Genomic DNA, 9,441 nt, shown 5'->3' with positions numbered 1-9,441 from the left:
ACCCAAATTGCTAGCACCAGTTATACATGTCTAGCACATATGCATTGGTATCAGTAAATCACAACTGGAACCCATTCTCTGGGATTTTTCAGGAGCTCAGCCAATTCTGTGGACAGCCCTACTATAGACCTATTCATTAACTGTAATAAATAGTGGTTTAAGATGGTCCATCTTATTCTAATATGATAATAATAATAACTGACTGACTGATTAATTGGTGTATTTATTTTAAACATGCTCATGAAACAAAATAAGATAAATAAAAGAATTACAAAGCTATCAAAAAATAACATTATAATAACATCAAGTGAAGATTGTATATTTCATACAAAGAAAGCAGTATGGGGTAGAAAAGGGGTGAGATGTGGTTTAAACATAGTCTATCCTATCTCTCAGCTACAACAACACATGTACAGGTGCATCTTAATAAATGAGAATATCATGGAAAAGTAGATTCATCTCTGTAGTGCAATTAAAAAAGTTTAACTTCAAATAGATGAATTACCTCCGCCAAGGAGGTCATGTGATCGGGTGGGTTTGTTCGTTTGTTAGTTTGTCTGTTAGTTTGTTTGTTAGCAACATAACTCAAAAAGTTGTGGGTGGATTTTGATGACATTTTCAGGAAATGTCATAAATGGCATAAGGAAGAACTGTTTAGATCTTGGGAGTGATCCGAATCACAGTCTGGTTTCAGGAATTTTTTTAAGGATTCTGTACTATTGGAAGATAGGGCTAATGGCGAAGGTCTGTGCTCTCCGAGTGCTTTTCTAGTTACACAGAGTGAGCCTTTACTTCTTTTGATTTTGATAATTATTACTTACAGTTAATGAAAACCCAAATTCAGTATCTCAAAAAATTAGACTATTACATGAGGTCGATTTAAATGGAATTTTAACACAGAAATGTTGGCCTTCTAAGTATGTTCATTTATATGCACTCAATACTTGGTTGGGGTTCTTTTTAGCGTGAATTACTGCTAGCTTTTGTTGTATGCTTCAGGTAATTGTCATGCTGGAGAAAATATCTTCTCACAAGCTGTAGTTAGTCTTCCAGGATTTCCCAATATTTTGCTGCATTTATTTTACCCTCATTCTTTACAGGCCTTTCAGGACCGGCTGCTGAGAAGCATCTCCACAGCATGATGCTGCCACCACCGTGCTTCACAGTGGGGATGGAGGGTGTGTTTGTGGTGCTGTGCAGTGTTTGGTGTCTGTCAAACACAGTGTCTTGTCTCATGGCCAAAAAGCACCATTTTGGTCTCATCAGACCAGAGAACTTAACCATGGAGTCTCCCACATGGCTTTAGGTGAACTCTAGTCAAGATTTAATGTAAGTTTTCTTCAACATTCCACTTTCCCATAATGCTTTGACTGGCGATGAACCCGAGCAACAGTTGTTGTATGCAGAGTCCCTCCCATCTGATGTGTTGAAGCTTGTAACTCCTTCAGAACAGTCATAGGTGTCTTGGTGTCCTCTCTCACTAGTCTCCTTCTTGCACAGTCACTCAGTTTGCGAGGATGGCCTGATCTGGGCAGATTTACACACGCGCCATATTCCAACCGTTTCTTGATGATGGATTTAACTGAACTCCAGGGATGTTCAATGTTATCCGTCCCCTGACTTATTCTTTTCAATAAACTTTTCTCTGAGTTTGAGTGTTCTTTTGTCTTCACGGTGTAATGGTAGCAAGGAATACTGATTAAACAGTGACTGGACCTTCCAGACACAGGTGTCTTTATACCACAACCACTTGAGACCCATATCACTAATTATGAGACTACTGGCACCGGTTTGCTGGACCTCTGTTGAATTAGGTCAGTCACTTTAAAGGGGGTAATTATTAATGTAATCAATTATTTTACAATACATATTTTTATTTAACTGACATTACTTTGTCAAAATCTGTTTTCACTTTGACAGTGAAGAGTTTTTTTTTTTTTTTTTTGTCAAATTATACTGACCATCATTGATTTATAAAATCAATAAACATCCAAGGGAGTGAACACTTTTTATAGGCACTGTAAGAGGTACAACTGGCTATCCCTTAGTCACAAAAGAAGCTCTGTGGCTTTGATGACTGAAATGAAATGCTTCCAAATATGTTATTCATTATCTGGGACTGTTTTAAACACAGTAGAAGGGCCCCATGGTGCTTTTTGCCTGGGGCCTCATCAATCACTTATATAACTTGCAACTAGTTAATAAAATACCAGTACGGTCACTTCACATTTATGAGCTGTTTTTTGCCCCCACAGTAATTTATACAACTTTGTGTTTAAAGTTTGATTCACCCACATCCATGTATTAATAAAATCAATTACAAGACAAAAGTTATGACTTATGTTTTCATAAAGCTGTGAGAACAGTCAGAGAGAACTCATGAACTTAACCTCTGGTAAAATCATCATTTTTCCCTGACACACATCTTGGATCTGATTCAGTCACTTTAATCACAGAGATGTGAATCATTTCCTCTCTGATTTGTAAAGATGGTAATCATGCCTGGGTATCTTTTACTCATCATCAGAGGAAACTGAAAGCCTTAATCACACACATTCATTTGAATATTAATTTCTCTTTTCCTGCAAATTTGCCATCTTTTTTAGTGTCTGTCGCTGCAATAAACTTGGAAAACTTGTGAAATGAAGGGCTTTACTTTACTTAGAGGAGATTTATGTATGTAATGGGTTATTATGAATGGTGACATTCATGGTGTTTTTTTATAAGTGGATATTGTTAAAGATCATATTCCGTCTTTTGTGTTCCACACAGTGAAATATATGTGAAGGCTTTGTGACTGAGCTGAGGACCTACTGAACCTCCTGGTGGTGAAATGTGTAAATTACAATAATTGTGAAGCGTCACAGGCTGTCAATGCTTAAATCAAATGTAATATTTTTTGCGCCCTTGTGCCCTCATTGCAAAAATAATGTCTGTACAAGTACAATGCAGCCATCTGCTCTTTCATTTAAGCCTTCATACATCTCAGCTCAATAAAGATATCCACAGGAGGTTTCAAATATGAGCTCAATAGCCCTTACCTCAGTGGAAGGATGCAGCAGCACTATGATATAACTCTGCACTCAGATGGCCTAGAGATGTGAATTATATGAAGACAATCTCACCTTTTCATTTCATTTAGAGCACAGCCGTCCACTCCCACTGGCTCTGTGTAGTCTTACAATGCCTCACATTTGGATAGACCCACTTTGTGTGCTCGCTAACCCACTGAAGACGAAAAGGCTTTTTTGTTGGACCCTTTGTGCCTCAGTCGTGTATTTATATTTAGAATAATAATTTTATAACACGTTGACTTTTGACACAGCCACTGATCTCAGGAGTGTGGCAGCTGGCACAAACATTTTTTATCAGTCTGTCATATGTGCGTACGTCCCAACATCAGTCTCAGCTTTTGTGGAGTAAGACACTTCAGTAAATATAGTCCACCTGCCTCAGGCCAGGTCTCGGATGAAGATGTGCTTCTGTGATAAATATTTGTGACCATTAACCCTCTGATGCCTGATAACTCAAATAATAGCCAGAAAATTATAGATTTTTTTTTAAACTGACATGTTTATTTACCCTCTACTGAAATCCAAAAATAAAAAAATGCCATAAAATTCAGCATACTGTATATTTTTTTGCATCACATTTGATACATTAGGCATATTGGCAACTGGTAATCCACTGGAGGATATTTTCATCATTTATCACATTGTATTTGAAATGTTTTTAAGTAATTCAAGGATCAAGTTGATTAGATAGAGGTCTCATAAAAGTGTGTATCAAATATGACACAATAGGCATTAAGGGGTTAATAGAGGAAATTTAGGGAGAACAGCATCCCTAAAACCACCAGTGCCATGAAGAAGAGCGCTTCCAAACAAGGGAAATCTTTAGACCTAAAAACATTGGTATAGATAGTCCAGGTACATGTGCTCAGGATGGTTTGAAATAAAAGGGTACAAGCCAGTGCTGGTGGAATTTCCTAAGTTTGAATGAATGAATTTATTTTGGTTACACTAATGGTTAAATTAACAAAACAAGAATCAAACAAGAGCATTTAATTCAAAAGTTTCCTTCAGTATCCCGTACCATCCACGGAATAACACAGAAAATCAGCAATACAATGAAAAACTAGGTTCACGATACTTTAAGTTACAAATCTTCAATTGTAATTTAGTTTCAATTCACATTGTCACTTTTGATTATTTTACATTTCAAAGCGCTTGAATCTCAACAGGAAGTTAGACATTTTTATTTCACGACGAGGTCAGTTTCTTACCTTCACTCCCAAAACTGACAAACATCTGCATGACATTTGTTCTCACTTTGCAAGTTTCCATCATCAACAATCCTCCTAAATGATGATTTCCCTCTCTTAGTTTGAGATTTTTAATCTCAATGAGGTAAGATGATCCTATAAAAAGGACTGGTGGAATAACAGTATCCAACTTTAATTATTAACCCTAATAGCTCTCTTTCAGTTTGATTATTGGATCTAAATTGTTCTGTTTGTTTGTTTATTTTGAAATTGTTACTTTAAATCATACTTTTACTACTCTTTCTTTTTTTTTTTTTTTGTATTTTATAAAAGTATTTTAGACTTTGTATTTTGTGTAAGACTATTTAGATAAGTTTTATTTGGTTTTTGTGTGTTTTTTAATCCTAAAGTGTTTGGCACTGTAATTTTTTGTTAATGTTAAAAATGTTTTGGTAAATGTAAATTTGTTTCATGTTTAATAAAAGTGTTTCAGACTTTGAATTTCATTTATCAGACTGCACAAATTTGTTTTGGTTTTCATTTAAGAAAAGTCTTTTGCTATGTAAATTTGTTTTATGAAATCTAAAAATATTTTGGTTAATGTTAATTTGTCAAATTTTGTAAAAGTGTTTCAGACTTTGTTTTTTTGTTTAAATCAGACTATGTTGATTTGTTTTGTTTTTCATTTAAAGAATATAAATGGCCTTGGAAAAATATCCAAGGCTATTTATATTCAGTGTAAGGTTTCCAACAAAATTTGTCATCAGTAATCACTCTGAAAACATAGTTTCATAAACTCTTTAGTTTCGCTGTTGTTTAAAGTCAGTTTTTTGGTTTTAATTTTCTAGTTCCTTTCTTTCCTAATTAAATGTAATTATTTTATCATCACTTTAAACACCATTTTAATCATTATTTCATGCACATATGTAAATACATGTTTATGTTAGCCCTTGTGCACCTGTAAAGCACTTTGAGTTGCCTTGTGTCTTAAAGGTGCTATATAAATAAACTTGCCTTGCCTTGCCTTTCACCACCAAACAACATACATTTTATTTAACTTTTATTTAGTCATAGCTTATTTCAAGCAAACCATTAATTCAACCTAATTCTATTTATACTGTTTTCAACAATTTTGTGATGTTCCCTCCGGAGTAAAATAAATACATGTCAACTGCAAACACTAAGAATATTAATGTATCAGTTAATGTACCAATATCATTCAAAGAAAGTATAAATAACTTGGTCCCAGTGCTGAACCCTGAGAAATTCCACATGTTACTCTATTAAGAAGTGATCAAGTATCATTAGTTTTCTCATATTGAAAACAATTACTTAAATAACTTCTCAGCCATAGTTGTGCTAGTCCTCTTATGCAGTGGTGTTAAAGGATGGAGGTAAAGGATGATCAGTTGGATCAAATGCTTCTCTCCGCTCTGCTCCTGACTGACAGTCTATGATGTCTCTCTGCTGTGTTACTATCTAACAATACAGGAATAAACCATCTGATACTCCAGTGTTAGTTGATTAATCATATATGTTAAGTGAAACCAGACAGGGAAAATAAATGTTATTTATTCTTGTATCAGAGTGTACATACTGCAGGCCACCCCTGCATGAGTCACAGCCATGGTTGAGCCAAACCCAGGCAACAAATGTCTGGCTACAGGACAGCTTTTTACGTCTTTGATAGATCAGCACTTTATGTTCTTTACTTCAACACAATCAATCAGGAAAATTATACTTTTTACTCCAACAGATTTATTTGACTGTTACTGGTTAATCTATATAGATTAAGGTATAGCATATAAGATTTGATAAACTCATTATATATCATTATGCACTTTTAAATGAATCTGCCTCAAGCTCTTGTTAGTTGATTACTTACGAGAAAGACTGAAATTAATGCTGGTGCCACTTTCTGACCCTAAAAAGGAAATAAGACCATCAACAACCAAACTGATCATTTCTATGTGGTTATTTTTAATACCTGAAAATACTGTAGTGGGAAGGTGTCAAATGAAGATGAAGTGATGGCCCACACCCCAGCATGCGACAGAAATAGCCTTTTTTACACTTTTCAGATGAAGATTTTTCATTTAGTGATTCAATGACTTTTGAAAGACAGCAGAAGATGGATAAGACCTTCCTACTTTGTAGGAACAAAAACAGACACAAACCAAAAGTTTCTTAGCCTAAGTTTAAGCGGGAAGACTGTTTCATTCCCAGTCATTAACAATCACTAATTCATGTGTCTGCCTTTCCACACTCTGTTTTTAAAATCTGTTGTCCTCCACAGCCAGTCCATTGTTACACTGTGGCTGCTGTAACCCTTCTCCACCCCAGCCACCTCCATTACCTCTCACTGGTGTCCAGGTCCAGCTCCTCTGAGCATCCTGCATCCCTTCATTGCCACCTCCATGACCTCTCACATCTTCTCACGACGTCAATTAATAAATGGCAGTGAAGGATGCTCCCAGACTCTTTTTGCCCTATTTTGCTAAATGCACATTTAAAATGAATTTGACTGGTTTAAAGTGGAGAAAAGGCTCAGAAACCAGTCAAATTCATCACAGGGTTATTATGTGGGTGGGTATATGATGTGAGACTAATATTTGATAAGATTGTAGCTAAAGCTAGCAGCTAGCTTTGTTAGCCTTCATTCCTGTTTGCAGATTAATGTCAAGCTTAATGTGGTTACTCACCACTGAGTGATGACACATGAGTATAACCCTTAACAGCCACACACAACTTCATTTCTATTTCCAAGTTCAAAATACTGCCATACCACATTAATCCAACGACATGCTAAATGCTAAGCTTCTCATGTTTATGTCTGTCGAAGCAACAGCATTAACTGAAGCTACAGCGGCTACTAATGGTGGGGGAATTCATTGTGGTTTAAAAAAAACATACTGTATATGACCAGGAGTTAAGGCAGTTGTTTATTAAAAAAAAAAAAAAAAAAAAAAAGATAGTTTAACTGACTCATAAATCTTGCGTTCTAATTTGTTATCTGAATTTAGGTGTTTAGCTTGCACATATCCCTAGCACTGATCCCATTCAACGCATTTAGTACATACAGTGCATGCCCTTCAGTAATGCATTGCGTGAAATAAAATATCTACATGATTCCATCAATGGTTGGAATTCTTGTCCCAAGCACTTGCTTCTGGCTTTTTGTCTTTAGTGTGGCCGCTCTACCTTGTCTGGGCTGCTAATATTAGCCGCGCTAGCTCTTAGGATTGGTTATGTACAGTAGTGCTGCTGCTTTGTCTCTCAGCTTTGTTGTAAGCTAGTCCAAGTGATTTCCAGCAGCAACAAATCTGTTCCATACTTCTTGTAAACACCCTTCAGCCATTTTTGTCTACACTTTTTTACATATCCACTGTAATATGCCCACTCATCTAGGTAATGGATATCTGTATTTTGAGCATTTCAGCTTCACTCCAAAAATGCTGCCTCCATGTGCTTTCTGCTTCTCACCACAACTACTGTTTCTTCTTCTTCCACATCTGCTAGTAGAGGATTACATTTATTATGCACACGTGGAAAAAATTGTTCTGTTGCAGAAGGGAAAACCCACAACTGTTGCTGAAATAACTTGAAATAAACAACAGTAATGGTAAATAAAAATGTACTGAAAATAAAATAATGAAAATCAGACATTGCTTTTGAATTGTGGTTCTACAGAATCATTTTTAAAAACTAATGGACAAAAATGAATTTGACCATAGGGACATATTAAACTAAGGTGTATCCTGTAATTAGCATCACAGGTGCCTTCAAACCTGCAATCAGTCGGCCTGCCTATTTGATGGGTGAAAAGTAGTCACTGTGCTGTTCAGTATATCTCACTGAACATGGACCACAGAAAGCTTAGGAGTGAGTTGTCCCAGGAGACTAGAAAGAAAATTATAGACAAGCATGTTCAAGGTAGGTTAAAGGAGCTTTCTACCGAGTCACATCAAAGAACACCTACTGTGAAACATGGAGGAGGCTTTGCTGCATCTAGCATAGGGTGTCTTGAGTGCATGGTACAATGAAATCTCAAGACTAACAAGTTATTCAGGAGCGAAATGTGCTGCCCAGTGTCAAAAACAGCCAAGAATGGCTCAGAACAAAACACTGGACTATTCTGAAGTGGCCCTCCGTGAGCACTGATCTAAATCCTATTCAACATCTGTGGAAGGAGCTGAAACATGCAGTCTGGAGTAGGCACTCTTCAAACCTGAAGGCGCTGGAGCGGTTTGTTCATAAGAAGTGGGCCAAAATACCTGTGGACAGGTGCAGAAGTCCCATCGAGAGTCACAGAAATAGCTTGATTGTAGTGATTGCCTTGAAAGGTTGTGCAACAACCCCTTAAGTTAAGGGGTAAAGGATTCTGTTGAACCACAGTTCAAAAGCAATGTCTGATTTTCATTAGTTAATTTTCAGCCCATGACCCCCAAAATAACAAAGTCAGAGGTCGGGGACCCCCGCCTTCCTTTGAGGGGGATAAAGTGCACAATGTTGCACAAAGCATCATGTATAAAACTTGCATTTTAGTTTTTTTTTAATAACTTTTGCTTAAATGTAAGCACAAACACCACTTGATAACTATGTTTTTATTTGAAATTGAACTTATTTCAACAATGTTTTTACAATAAATAATAAGATTTATTATTTTAAGTCATATACATTTTTTGTTTCTTGGAAAGCATCCCACAACCCCCCTGGGGATCCCAACCCCCACTTTGGGAGCCACTGATTTAAGCAATGATGAGCTTTCATTTCAGACTAAATACCCATTTTACTGGTTAAAGCAACAAAAAAAAAATTTCATTATTGCTTGTTTCAAATGGAACCCTTGTCTTCTTAAAATGCAAAGCCTTTATTTGTGTAATATAGATGTTGTGTGGGCCCTTTGGACTAGGACAGGAATGTTAGTGTTTAGCCACACTAAGGCCTGCAACAATATCATTGTCGATCCATTCCAAAACTGATTGGAGCCTGGCCCAGGAGGTGAATGTTTATAGGTGGCAAGTGCCAATGCAATTGATCCAATGTGTATACATTGATATTGTTAAATGGCATCTTGGGAGGACCTATTTACTGTGCCTTTCAGGGACCCTACCATCTCTGTGGGCAGGTATGTGTGCATGCACTGGATAATATAGATTACTGAGCAAATGAGCTCA

This window comes from Cheilinus undulatus, linkage group 8, assembly GCF_018320785.1.
Source record: "Cheilinus undulatus linkage group 8, ASM1832078v1, whole genome shotgun sequence".
NCBI classification, from domain to species: Eukaryota; Metazoa; Chordata; class Actinopteri; order Labriformes; family Labridae; genus Cheilinus; species Cheilinus undulatus.
This window is presented reverse-complemented; position numbering follows the sequence as displayed.